Genomic DNA, 13,652 nt, shown 5'->3' on the forward strand with positions numbered 1-13,652 from the left:
TACTGTCACACTCTGCTTTGACTGACAGCTTTTACTTTCACACTCTGCTTTGGCTGGTAGCTTTGACTCTCATGGGCTTTAACTGGCAGCTTTTACTGTCACTCTCTGCTTTGACTGACAGCTTGTACTCTCAGGCTCGGCTTTAACTGACAGCTTTTACTTTCACACTTTGCATTAGCTGACAGCTTTAACTTTCACACTGCTTTGACTGACAGCTTTTACTTTCACACTGCTTTGCCTGGCAGCTTTGACTCTCACGCTCGGCTTTAAAATGACAGCTTTTACTCTCAGGCTCGGCTTTAAATGACAGCTTTTACTCTCAGGCTCGGCTTTAAATGACAGCTTTTACTTTCACGCTCGGCTTTGGCTGGTGCTTTGACTCTCCCACTCGGCTTTCACTGGCAGCTTTTATTCCCCAGTTCTGCTTTACGCTCATAGCTGTAGATTTTACTCTCACTCTCTTCTTTATGTTCGTACCTGGCAACCTTTACTCTCACGCTCTGCTTGCTACAACGATTTCTTATTCATGAATTCTCCCTGTTGTTTTTGTTTCTTCACAGGCTTTAAAGTGCCACTAAGTACCCTGCAGCCACCAGAATTGAGAACGCTAGCGCTATATAAACCATTCAGTCAAGCATGAAATGGCTAATAACCATGGACAACCAAACAACAGCAAGTACAGCGCTGATGGACGGAAATCACAGACGGTGCTGCAGTGCCATACGAATGGGGGAAAAGCGCTGTACAAATGCAGACACTTATCATAATCTGGGCGCTTTAACTCCCGTGAGGGACACTCAGCTGCCATTGGCTGGACTAAAGACATTTGGTGAGGGAAGGGTTGGGCTGGGTGAGTAGCTGCAAGGCCTGCCACTCCCCCAGAATATACAAATGCATCAGCCGGGGCCATAGGTTAAAAATATAAGTGAATAACTGCACTAAATTGTACAATTTCCGACGAATGTGAGTACTTTTTAGTTAGAACCTTGAATCTATGTTAAGGACCACACCACCCTTTATGTTTACCACTCTTCCTGAGATTAAAAACAATTCCTTTCACTCAGCTCCCTCACAATTTAACCACCGGTGCTCCTGTCCTGCAAAAACTCAGCAGTTCTCTATGGGTGTGCTCTTATCGTTTGTTTACTTCTCCCCCCCCCCCCCCCCTTACTGCTTGTCCTACCTTTGACCTCGCACTTTAATTTCTAATACATTATTCATCATGGCGCCCATTGTATGACATCCCTCGTGTAGCAGCCTCTCCCACTGCTTATTAGAAAAAGAATCAGCTCCTAAGAGTCAAAGCCAAAGTGACTTGGCCAAGATCACGGATTATCAGGTGGGCGCTGGGATTTCAACCCTAGAAATAAGTGACTTACTGTCAATGCCTTTACCATTGGACCCCACCGCCTCGTAATGCCCCCCCCCCCCCCACCTCTTGTACGTTTTCCGCCTTTAAAGGCGTGTCTGGCAGATGTGTGTGCCAGGACGAATGATGGTGACTCCTAAGCATGTATGACTGTTAATGATTAATGTGTGAGTGATTGAAGGTGTCGGAACTGGGCGAGTGAATGGCTAACGAATTCGAGAAGGGCCGGTCGAGACCAGTGAATGCGGTCGAGACCAGTGAATGAACACGAGACCTTAGTTGGGGGCCGAGGCCATGGACTCCCCCACTTGCTTCGGTTTTAAGCATTATAATGACGTAACAGAAGGGAGAGTGGGTGGTCTGCAGAGCAGGTTGTGAGGATGAGGTACATCCGAAGAGGGGCGTCGGCCAGGGAGGTAAAGAACGCGGGAGCGCGTTCCACAGCAGAGAGGGACGAGGGATGGGCCCTTGAGCCGCAGGAAGACACTGACGTGCAACTGGGCCACAGGAACCCGAGGTCAAAAGAGGACAGTCCTGGAAACTGTAGGACAACACCTGGACCTGGCGCCAGAGAAGAGAGAGGCCTGTGAACTGCAGCCAGAGAAGAGGAGAGAGACCGGGTAACAGCAGCCATGGGATGCCAAGGAGGGCCGACGCCTGTGAACTGGAGCAACAGGACAGGGCCCAGGCGTGGGAACTGAAGCCCTGGGAAAAGACACAGGCATGGGAACTTGTACAGTAGGAAGCGGAAACCAGAATAGGACACACCCCTTAAAACAGGAGACTCGGGAGAGGACACAGACCTGAGAACTAGAGCCGCAGAAGAGGATAGAGCCGCAGAAGAGGACACAGACCTGGGAACTAGAGCCAAAGGGGTGACACAAACCTGAAGAGATGGACATGATGCAGGCCTAAGAACTGGAGCCATAGGAGGGACACAGACCTGAGAACTGGAGTGAAAGGATGGACACATACCTGAGAACTGAAGCCAAAGAAGGAGACAGAGACCTGAGAACTGGAGCCGCAGAAGAGGACACAGACCTGCGAACTAGAGCCGCAGAAGAGGACACAGACATGGGAACTAGAGCCAAAGGGGTGACACAAACCTGAAGAGATGGACATGATGCAGGCCTAAGAACTGGAGCCATAGGATGGACACAGACCTGAGAACTGGAGTGAAAGGATGGACACATACCTGAGAACTGAAGCCAAAGAAGGGGACAGAGACCTGAGAACTGGAGCCGAAAGAGGGACACAGACCTCAGAACTGGAGACAAAGGAGGGGACAGAGACCTGAGAAATGGAGCCACAAGAGGGACACAGACCTAAGAACTGGAGACAAAGGAGGGGACAGAGACCTGAGAACTGAAGCCAAAGAAGGGACACAGACCTGAGAACTGGAGTTAAAGGATGGACACATACCTGAGAACTGAAGCCCAAGAAGGGGAAACAGACCTGAGAACTTGAGCCACAAGAGGGACACAGACCTGACCTGAGAACTGAAGTCAAAGAAGGGCACACAGACCTGAGAACTGGGGCAAAAGGAAGGGACACCGACCTGAGAACTTGAGTTAAAGGAGGGAAATAGACCTGAGAACTGAAGCCAAAGATGGAGCACAAACCTGAGAACTGGAGCAAAGGGAGGGGACACAGAACTGAGAACTGGAGCCACAGGAGGGACACATACCTGAGAACTGGAGCAAAAGGGGAGGGCGCAAACCTGAGAAATGAAGACCGACTTGAGAACTGGAGCTAAAGGAGGGGCACAGAGCTGAGAACTAAGGCCAAATAAGGGAACACAGACCTGAACTGAAGCCAAAGAAGGGGAACAGACCTGAGAATTTGAGCTAAAGTAGGTACACAGACCTGAGAACTGGAGCCACAGTAGGGACACAGACCTGAGAACTGGAGTCAAGGTGGGGGGAACACAGACCTGAGAACTGGAACTAAAGGAGGGGGTCAGACCTGAGAAAAGAAGCCAAAGAAGGGGGCACAGACCTGCGAACTGGAGCTAAAAGAGGGGGTCAGACCTGAGAAAAGAAGCCAAAGAAGGGGACACAGACCTGAGAACTGGAGCAAAGGGAGGGGACACAGACCTGAGAACTGGAGCCACAGGAGGGACACATACCTGAGAACTGGAGCAAAAGGGGAGGTCGCAGACCTGAGAAATGAAGCCAAAGAAGGGGGCACTGACCTGAGAACTGGAGTCAAAGGAGAGGGCGCAGACCTGAGAACTGGAGCTGAAGTAGAGAGAACACACCTACGGACTGGAGCCACAGAAGGGGGCACAGACATGAGAATTGGAATAGGAGAGCGTGCATGCTTAAGAACTGGGGCAATAAAAGAAGTTAGAGAATCTTTTTTTTTGGGGGGGGGGGGGGGTAGAGTTTTAAGAGAAGTCAAGACACCTAAATAATGGAGCCGTGGGAGAGAACACCGACTAAGGAATTTGGGGCTATGGGGAGCACCAAGCCCCGCGAACACGGTATACATTGAAATAAAAGGTCTCCTTTGCAGTTCAGTTTGTAGCTGTACGATGTGTCCCATAACACGTCTGCCCCCTGCGATTTCATGACAAAATTAGGAGTGTGTGTAGGAGCACCCCCACATACACAACTCCCCTACTCCCCACACACAGTACACATCCATCTCCCCTCGGTATGTCCAGCTGATGCGTGTGAGGCGCGGGGATTTAGACTGCCCACCCCGAGACTGAGAGAAAAAAGCCCGGGCAGCAGGGCATCCTACCTGGCCGGACACAAAGGGACTCCGCCTCGCACTGGGGAGCTGCTGTCGGCGGGGGTCCCGCTGCTGCCGGGCCGCTTCCGACCTCTGCCGCCGGCCCCTCTGTTCTTATGCTGCGGGGTCTGCGGGGGCTCCGGTGCTCTGCTGCAGACGTCTCTCCGCCCTGTACTCTGCTGTCAGTACCCCGTGTCCTCCGCCCAGAGCGCAGCTGTCCTCCGCCTCCCCGGGTGTCCCCCTGGACGCAAGACAATGCCAGGCTCGCTCCGCTTTCTCTTTCTTCTGCTGTGGGTTTTACAAGGGCTAGTCCTGCTGACATCACCGCCCTTCCCCGCTACCACCCCCCACACTTCCTCCCTCCCTACTTTCCCCACCTTCTCCTCCCTCCTTGCACCTCGAACCTCCCCTCTCGCCCTTCTTCCGCCTACCTCCTTTTGCCCTCCCTCTATCGCCACCTTCTCCACCCCCTGCTGCTGGGCTGCCCCCATCCCGTTGACCATAAAAGGTGAACGCATTCTTGCACAACCCCCCATGCTCTGGCAGGAAATGGCCCATTACCTGCCCGCTGGATGGGGGTGGGTACATGCCTCCCCCTGCACTCCCCCGCCCCTCCCTACTCAGCGCAGTCCAAACACTGCTCACATCTTTCCTCTGTCTTTGTCCTTTGTTCTCTGTGTTTGTCTTGTCTTCTCACCCCTTTACCTTTCACGTCACCCCTTCTATACTCCGCCCTGGTTCCTCATTCTCTTTCTCTCCTTTTCTCCAATCCTGTCCCTTTTGCTCCCCTTTCTTATTCCAAATGGTCGCTTTCTCGCTTCAGTCCATCTGTCTCACTAACCCCGTACCTCAATGTTTCTATTTTTCCTGTATTTTGTCCAAATTATTTTAATCTTTCATTTGTCCTCCCATCTTCTCTTTCTGCTTTCCATTCCCTTTGTGTAAATATTTTTCACCTGCCCTCTTTCTCTCGCACTCCCCCCGGCCGCCTTCGTTTTTCGACCCTTTTTATTAATATTTTTCCCTCTAAATTTCTTTCCTTCTGTTTTCTCTGTTCTCTTCACCTTTCTTTGTATGTTATCCTCTGCTCTGCCTATTGACTTGTATCTTCCCCTTTTCCATACCCTCTTACAGTATAGTTTGTCTCTCTTTTTCCTGCCTGAATTTGGGTATAGCTCTCGGGGTTTCCCTCTCTCCCTCTCCCTCTCACGCTCTTTTCTCATCCCTAAGTTTCTAACTCCTCTTTCGACATTTTCTACCTCTTTTCTACAATTTTGTTCGCTCTCAACTCTTATCTCCGCATTCCCCCCTTACACCTTCACTATTTTGGTTTCATTTTGTCTTTATTCCAAAATGTATTCCATGTTTTGAACCACTAATTCCCTTCAGTCTTAAATCAAAAGAAAACAGTCTTTCTTTCTGAATTTTGTTTTCTCTTGTCGTTTTCGGTTTGGCTGACAGCTCAGCTGCCTGTGTACCTATGGTTACAAATTCGTTGTATTATACATAAACGGGTGTTTGGCTCCACACAAGGTAATTTAGCATTGCTCAACTCATGCAATTGGCTGTGTGCTACATAATTCCACTTCTTTTGGCGTGCTTGCATTGCAGTGCATGGTGAGTAGCATTTGCAATGCAATAGGTCTCGCATTTGCAAGAGTTTGAGCTACTGGCATTGTAAAAGACAATGCCTTTTATTTATGTGTTGGTTTTCAAAACAGATAAATAAAAGGCATTGTCATTTATAATTCCAATAGATTAAACTCTTGCAAATGCGAGACCTATTGCATTGCAAATGCCTGTTTGTAAATGCGCCCCATGCTGCGCTTTCACTTTAATGTTGGCCACACCCCTTGCTTTCGATGCGGCTTGTCTAAAGATAGGGGCAAGGTCGCCATTGAAATGTAAGCAAAAAAAAGTTAACAAATGGGAAGAAGAAAAAAACATGTGGCCCCGTTCGGCGTTCCAAACAACAAACCAAAGGCACGGCCACCATGAGGTGTGCCATGCTATGAAAAAGGAAAGCGTTGCGAGAGAGCATGGCCTGCCTGCAATAGCAGGCAGGAGAAAACCATTTAACCAAATAGTGTTCGTAGGCTGTAATTAAAGCCGACCGAGTAGCAACTCATCTAACAGGGGGTGTTCTCATGGCAGGTTACGAGATGAGACAAGGCGGTACTAAGGAGGGACTACTAAGCCTATTGACCAATGAAAAGCCACAGTTTACAAAGGACAGTGAAAGTAGCCAATTAAAACAAGCATTGGCATAGCCAATAGGTCTCGCTTTTGGGACCTTATAAGTATTTAGTTATGCAACTGTTGCATGGCTAAACACTTATAAGGTCCCAAAGGCGAGACCTATTGGCTATGCCAATGCTTGTCCGTATAAGCCCTGATGGTGGGTCGCCTGGGGTGCCCCTGCACAATCTCCATAGACCACAACCTTTTTTGAGAAAAAACTCATTGGACGCAATTGCTGAAAAATGATACGTCTGTGAGACGGATTGCCTCGACAATGTAGTATTTCAACGCTGCCCATAAAAATGCTTTGTTTTTATTTTGCGCTGCTGTGCTATTTGTAAAAGAAGAAAAAAATACAAAAGCTAAATAGCTCTGCGTGAGCTATTTGAATTTGTTAATGTTTTTTGAAGCTGGGTTAAAGTAAATAAAAAAATGAGCTATGGAATGCCAGCGCTGGCTATCATAGCGCTTTTTGTTGTAAGGCGGGGGAAAGGGGGCAAAAAAAGGACGTGAGTGGGGGTGGGAGGGACAACAACAATGAAGAAGGAGGAGGGAAGGATAGGGAAAACAACAAGGATGGGAGAGGGGGTGGGAGGGATTAACAGAAGTAGCTGGAGCCTGCAAACACATTCACCCTTAAGGAGTGCCTGATTTAAAGAGAATAACAAGATGACGCAACATTACGCAAAAAGCTGTCCACTTTGTAACTTGGGGACCAGGTTCTAGTCTCGGTGAAGGCGCTATATCCTGTGATTCTGGGTACATCACCTCATCTTCCTGTGCGTAAAAAAATAGGGGGAAAATGTATGTGACCTTGTGTAATGTAACCAGCGCTCAAGTAAAGCATTCCAATACATTAGGGTCGAGCTTATGCTATTAAAAAAAATGCAAAAGAGGCAGGCGAAAAGACCCCTTGGGCGATGACAGCCATACCTACATTCAATCTATAATGAAAGTTACATAATCACTGGTTATCCCGAAAATCTGGAATGGATTCAGAAACTAAGAACCCTTGTGATTATATTCAGTGGTGTTCCTTTCGTGCTCTCTGTGCACTGCGAGGTTGGTGCGCGAGCTGGAAATTGAAATTGACTCCTCTGGCTCGCCCTCAGCCGAGTCTGAATAAACAGTGTGGGTGGTGACCATTCTGTGAGGCCCTGTTAAGGATGCAATCACTTTCTTACCCTGTGCAGCGCAGTAAATCATGCGATGCACGCCTGATTGCTGCGCGCGGAGCCCATCTGTAATGGCGGCTCGCGCTGCGCCGAAGAAATCACTTACTGGGCTTTCTCAAGCGAGAAGAGAAATCATCCATTTACCCTGCCCCTGAGTGTTTAATTAATGTAGCAAGTTCGGTGACTCCTGGGGCTCTTGTCAGATGATCTTGGGAAGGCCTGTGAAAAGTATGCGAGGAATGCAGTGATGTGGGAAGAAAAGACGCGAGTTCACGCCACAAAAAGCTTTCAGCGGAGCACAATCACCGACTGTCGCAGAAAGCGCCAGAAAAAACACAAGCGGGATATTGACTACCAGATAGCTTACAAAATGTGCATGGTTTGTAATTCAAACTGTTCATTTCTCATTGCTGCTGCCGGTAGAATGTAAACGGCCAAGCCAGCAGCACGCTTGGCAACATTATCTAGCCCAGCAGAAAAAACCCGAAAGCATTTAGCCATTCCTCAAAAAGTAAAAAAACAAGCCCGGCGGAGCGTGGCGCGTGCGCTTGGCGGGGGAGCGCATTCCAGGCGGGGGAGCGGACTCTTTGAAGTGCTCCCAAAAGCGGAGTGCATGGCGGCACGATGCGCGTGATTGTGCGCGTGCTAGCCATGCAATCCGCTTTTGGGAGCACTTTTAAAAGCCCTTTTACAATAGTCTCGCTTTGCGATCGCTTACGCGATAGCAAGGCGAGACCTAAAAAGATGTGCGGAAAGTGGGCGGAGCTTCAAGTCTACACCCGAATACATAATGTCTCGAAGAGACAGCGCAATCGCTGCCTAGGCGAGACCTAAAAGTACATTGTATCATCGCATAATAAATTATTTATCTCATAAGTGCATTGTATAGAGAAAGCAATTGTTTGCCAATGCTTGTTTCTATCTCCCACTCTTTCATTCCCTTTTCATTAGTAGCAAACTACTTCAATGTTATGTTGCGTACAAAAGGAATTAAAACTGCACTCGACAAAATGTAGGACAGATACACTCCCCGATTACCTACACCATGTCTCCTATCAATAAGAAAGTGTCACCTAGAGACATAGGCATGCATCTATCAAAGATGTTCAACAATCACAGACGTGTGGGTATATGATCACAGTGGTGTTCATTTTCTTTTGGACTTTGCTGACAGTGAAGTTGTTACCCAACATCTTTATTCTGTTTGGAATTGCTTGGTATTAGCTGACCACAGCTTCATATATTTTCAAGAACACAGACAACATCACACAGGAAAACACATGTTGTATGTTGGACATCTCTGAGAGAGGATTCTATTTGACCTTACGGCTGTGCGTGTTGTAAGTAACACTATGGTAATATTCTGAGCTCTTCTACTCTGGGGGTGAGGTGGAACTTGGTGCATCTGTGGTTCTGGGTTTCGGGATGAAATGAGTCATTGGGGTGCAGTGGGGGCTATTGGTGAGCTTACAAGCGGGGGGGAGTCTGAACACCGAGCTGGGATGCGATAAACCCTAGGAGTGGGGAGGAGCCCTGGCGCTGCTGTTAAGGAGATCCTTTGGGTTTGATGGAGCTCTGGACTTTGGGGGTCTTTTGGGCCTGGGTGAAATAGCATAGCGTGCATCAGGTTCGAAAAACACTGGGGTCCGTAAAGCCGTGGGCTGGGCTGAGATGGGTCATGTGGATGAGATGACATCCTGGCATTAAGAAAAGTGAGATGAGTTCTGAGGATGAGATGGGCTCTTGGGCTGTGAGTGAGATGAGCCCTGGAGTGATATGAGCACTGTGGACGAGGTGACGGATTGTAGTGAGATGTGTTCTGTGGTGGGTGTTTGATGAACTCTAGAGGTAAGGTGTGCCCTGTGGTGGGTGTGTGCTGAGTTCTGGTGGTATAATGTGTCCTGTGGCGTGTGTGGTGAGGTCAGAATGTGTAATGTGCCCTGTGGCGGGTGTGCGATGAATTCTATATATGCCCTTTGATGGGTGTGTGGTGAGCTCTGGTGGTTGTAATGTTCGCTGTGGCGAGTGTGTGGTGAGCTCTGGGGGGTGTAAGGTGGAATGTGTGTGATGATCTCTTGGGTGTAATGTGCCCTGTGGTGGGTGTGGGGTGAGCGCTGGGGGGTGGAATGTTTCCTGTGGCGGTTGTGTGTTGATGTCAGGGGGTGTAATGTGCCCTCCTATGGCGGGTTTGTGTTTTTTTTCTTTTTCTTTAGCAGAGTTTTATATAGCGCGAACTTGACCCGAATCCAATCCGGTATCAGAGCGCTTTACATAGCACCAGTTAAGTAACATGAGGACACATTCATATTTTTTTTTTGTTAGGCACGGGGAGATTAAGTGATTTGCCCAGATTCAACAGGAGGTTTAGCGTCGTTACCGAGACTCAAACCCAGTTCCCCCAGGTCCGAGGTCGAGCGCCCTAGCCGTTAGGCCAACTCCTCTCCCAAATGAATTCTGGGAGCTAGATGTGCCCTGTGGCGGGTATGTGGTGAACTCTGGGGGTTATAATGTGCCCTGTGGCGGGTGTATGGTGAGCTTTGGGGGGTGTAATGTGTCCTCTGATGGGTGTGTGATGAACTCTGGGGTGTAATGTGCCCTATGGCGGGTATGTGATGAACTCTGGGGTGTAATGTGCTCTGTGGCAGGTGTGTGTGTGTGTGATGAATTCTGGGTTGTTATATGCCCTTTGGCGGGTGTGTGGTGAGCTCTGAGGATCTCTGAGGCTTGTATGGACTTCTGGAGCTGAGGATTAGATGGCCTTTGGGTGAGACAGAAGGCTTGAGTGAGAGATTGCAATGTGGTGAGATCAGCCCAGGGTTAGCGGTAATGAGCCGTATGGAACCTAGTGTTGAGGGTGCAGACATGATCAGTAGGGGTGAGATGTGTCCTGAGGCTATTTGTTCGAAGGTAGGCTGGTGGTATTGTGGATTTGGGGGTCTTTTGGGGGACCACCCAAAGGTGCAGGGTCACCCTATAGTCCACGGGTCCGGAATACAAACTGAGACCAACACTGGAGCACGGAGAGAAAGGATATTTATTACAATCTCATGAGAGAGAAAGCATCAACAACAGACACCCGTAGCTGTCTGAGGAGGCAGTCTGCTGAGTGCTTTGGTTCTGCACCTTATATACCCTTCATCTCCACCCTGTGCGTGCTAGGTGAACAATGACAAACACCAATAATTTACAGACAAGCAATGGTCAGTTCTGATACAATCAGCAGGTGGTGGCTGTTTGGCCCCTGCAGGGCATAGGTGAAAAAGGCATGATTATATGTCAAACAAAGGTTAATCTGATAAGTCCACAGATGGTAGCGGTGAGGCCCCTGCAGGGCATAGGTGAAAAAGGCATGATTATATGTCAAACAAAGGTTAATCTGATAAGTCCACAGATGGTAGCGGTGAGGCCCCTGCAGGGTGTAGGCGAAAAGCATGTTTATACGACAAGTAAAGTTCGATCAGATAAGTCCGCAGATGGTAGTTGTTGGACCCCTGCAGGGCACAGGCGAGAGGAATGATTACACAGCAAGCAGAGGTCAATCTGATAGGCCTTCAGATGGTAGCTCTTGGACGCCTGCAGGGCATAGTGTGCAGGGTGAGGACGATAAACATCTGGGAAACTCCCTGTCCGACTGGTTGAGCATGGGCTGGTCAGTTTGTGGCAGGTCAAAGCACGAACAGGGTGTGAGCGTCCGTGCAGGAATGTGGGAGGTAAAAAGTGGAGCTCCAGAGTGTTCGTGATACAGAGAGAAGGTCAGTCATGAAGGGTATAGCACAAAATGGCGGAGTGAATGGCAAGATAACAGACCTACTTTTCCACAGTATGATGAGTCCAAGTGAGAGGGAGAACTGGGGCTAATGGGGAGAGGCAGCCCATGAATGCGGCAGGGCAATGGGCTAATGGTGAGATGAGCTCATGGAGTGAGATGACGGCTTGGGGTACGTTTTGATCCTTTGAGATGGAGGCCAGGGGCTTAGGATGTGGTGAGCCAGAGGGGTGAGATGTAGCCCTGGTGTGTAGTTGAAATTATTTTGGGAAGTTAGATGGGTGGATGGGGGAAGATAAGCTGTGGGTATGATAAACATTTGACCCAGTGAGCTGGAGCCCCAGTCTTAGGATGAGGTGAAACCCAGTATTGCGACGGAGCCTAGAGATAAAGGTAAGCCCTTGGAGCGAGATGCTCCTCTGAGCCGGACTGGTGTGGTACATGGGAGCTGCACACAGTTGGTCCCACTTCTTCAGAGTATGCTGTCCAGTGTGCATTGCTTGTGTGCCATGTACTTTAGAAGGCCAAACATGACAAATCTGTTATTAGATGTCATACCTGGAAAGTCTATTTTGTTCAGTAAAACCCATGCCTATTTGCTGAACGCACGCCACAAACCGTATTGTATAGTCTCTTGACTAATGGCTGTATTTACTCAATTCAATGGGCAGGGTTGAGTATTACTACTCACTGTACTAGTTTCTTCTACCTTAGAAAGATGGAACGCTGATTTAGCTTGTGGGTAAGAAGTCAGCCCACTTGATCATTCACACTGACATTTGGGGCCCTATTATGATGTCAGTCGGACACTTTCCGACTGACACCCCTGTGTTGACTTCCAACCGCCTAATTACAATGTAGGTGGTCAGAAGTCAAACCGGCCGGTTAGTCCGGCTGGCTTCCAATGGGCTCAAGGAGTCCGTTAGCCTGTCGGAACCATAGTGTAATCCCTGTAGGACAGCTTTTCCGCCATCGGGATTACGATGCCGGTTTCACACAGCCTTTCCATGCCTGCCTTTTCTACATGGAAAGGCTGTAGGAAAGCGACTTTGGGGTACCTAGCTGGGCCTCCTTACCTCTGTGGCCTATGGTTGTGGCCCTGGGAAATCCCTGCACCCTATGCCACAGAGTGCAGGGATTTACACAAACTCCAATTTCTCTATGGGAGCTTGTGCTGCGGCTGGTTTCTGACTGCAGCACAAGCTCCCATAGAGAAATTGGAGTGTGCGACCGCACCATGTGTGGTCGCATCATAATAATGCGGTCGGGACCGCCGACCGGAGCTCAGTTGGTCCCGATTCCACAGCGATGTCCGACCAACATCGTAATCAGGCTCTAAATGACTTAATGTGTTTTTTTTGTTTTTTTTGTTTTTGCTTTTCAAAAAACCTTTATTGGCATGTTGCACAGTACATCAGTGTAATGTCAGTCAACAATGTTATCTACATTAAACAATTTCGACAATATCGTACACCTTCCTGCACAAGTTCCTTACAAATGATCAACATTTCCCCGCGTTCCTCCGCCCAGATAAGATTCCACCCTCCGGTCGCAGAATAGCACAGAACTACATTGTACTAAGAACACCACCTTCCGTAGAACACGGAGTTTCCGAACCCCACGACTTACGGACCTTTTATGCACCGCTAGAATCAGTCAGCGGGGTACGAGCTCCCGCACCCCTTATGGGCCTCCAGAATCTCCCCCGTGTCTGCGGCCCTCATCAAGAGCTACGCGCAACAGCATCCTTGTAGCCCACTGGGGCTTCAGAGATTGTTTTTTGTGGGGGGGGGGTCCCGTTCCCTCCCTGAGTCATCGCCTTCCCTCGGAGATATGCAGTCAAGGGACCCCAAATATTTTTCGGTCGAGAGTTCATAGGCAACAGTTCAGCATAAGAGTTCATATGATCTTGCCACGTAGACATCGAATTTATCCAGTTCTTGAACTTAGGGGCCCCCCCCCGACCCCATCTGCTTGCTATCTGCCGCTTTGCCAAAAGCATACCCATTGCCAAGTATTTCTTATGCACCGTGTTTATGTCCTGAATGAGCCCCAAGAGAGCCACGAGGGGGTTCGGAACCATTGGTATGCCTATCATTGTGGACATTCCATCAAAGACCCGTGTCCAGTACATGGCCACCCGAGGGCAATTCCACGCCAAGTGCACATAATCCGTCCCCCGCTGCCCACACCGTTCACAATTATCCTGATCTCTCAGTAAGAGTTTGTGTAGTTTGACCGGGGTGTGGTATACCCTGTGCAGGAACTTAAAGTGGATCAGGCGAAGCCTACTATTACCGGTTACCTCCTCTGTGTGTCTACAGCTAAGCTCCCATTGCTCGTCTGTTAATGGTTCACCCAG

General features: G+C 49.1%; 1 protein-coding gene and 1 long non-coding RNA gene across 4 annotated transcripts in view; one reads left to right on the forward strand and one right to left on the reverse strand.

The window, feature by feature from the left end:
- The window catches only part of LOC146868146 (uncharacterized), a 205,725-nt gene extending 201,601 nt beyond the window's left edge, over window positions 1–4,124 (forward strand). For both annotated transcript variants that reach the window (XR_014962419.1, XR_014962420.1), the window contains one exon: window positions 561–4,124. This is a non-coding gene — a long non-coding RNA (uncharacterized LOC146868146). The remainder of the gene's footprint in view (window positions 1–560) is intronic.
- FBLIM1 (filamin binding LIM protein 1) overlaps window positions 1–4,251 on the reverse strand; it is a 103,496-nt gene extending 99,245 nt beyond the window's left edge. For both annotated transcript variants that reach the window (XM_085609031.1, XM_085609030.1), the window contains exon 1: window positions 4,118–4,251. The gene's annotated coding sequence lies outside the window, so the exon portion shown is untranslated. The remainder of the gene's footprint in view (window positions 1–4,117) is intronic.
- Window positions 4,252–13,652: the final 9,401 nt, after the last annotated feature.

The sequence above is a fragment of the Triturus cristatus genome, chromosome 1_2 (assembly GCF_964204655.1).
Source record: "Triturus cristatus chromosome 1_2, aTriCri1.1, whole genome shotgun sequence".
Taxonomy (NCBI): domain Eukaryota; kingdom Metazoa; phylum Chordata; class Amphibia; order Caudata; family Salamandridae; genus Triturus; species Triturus cristatus.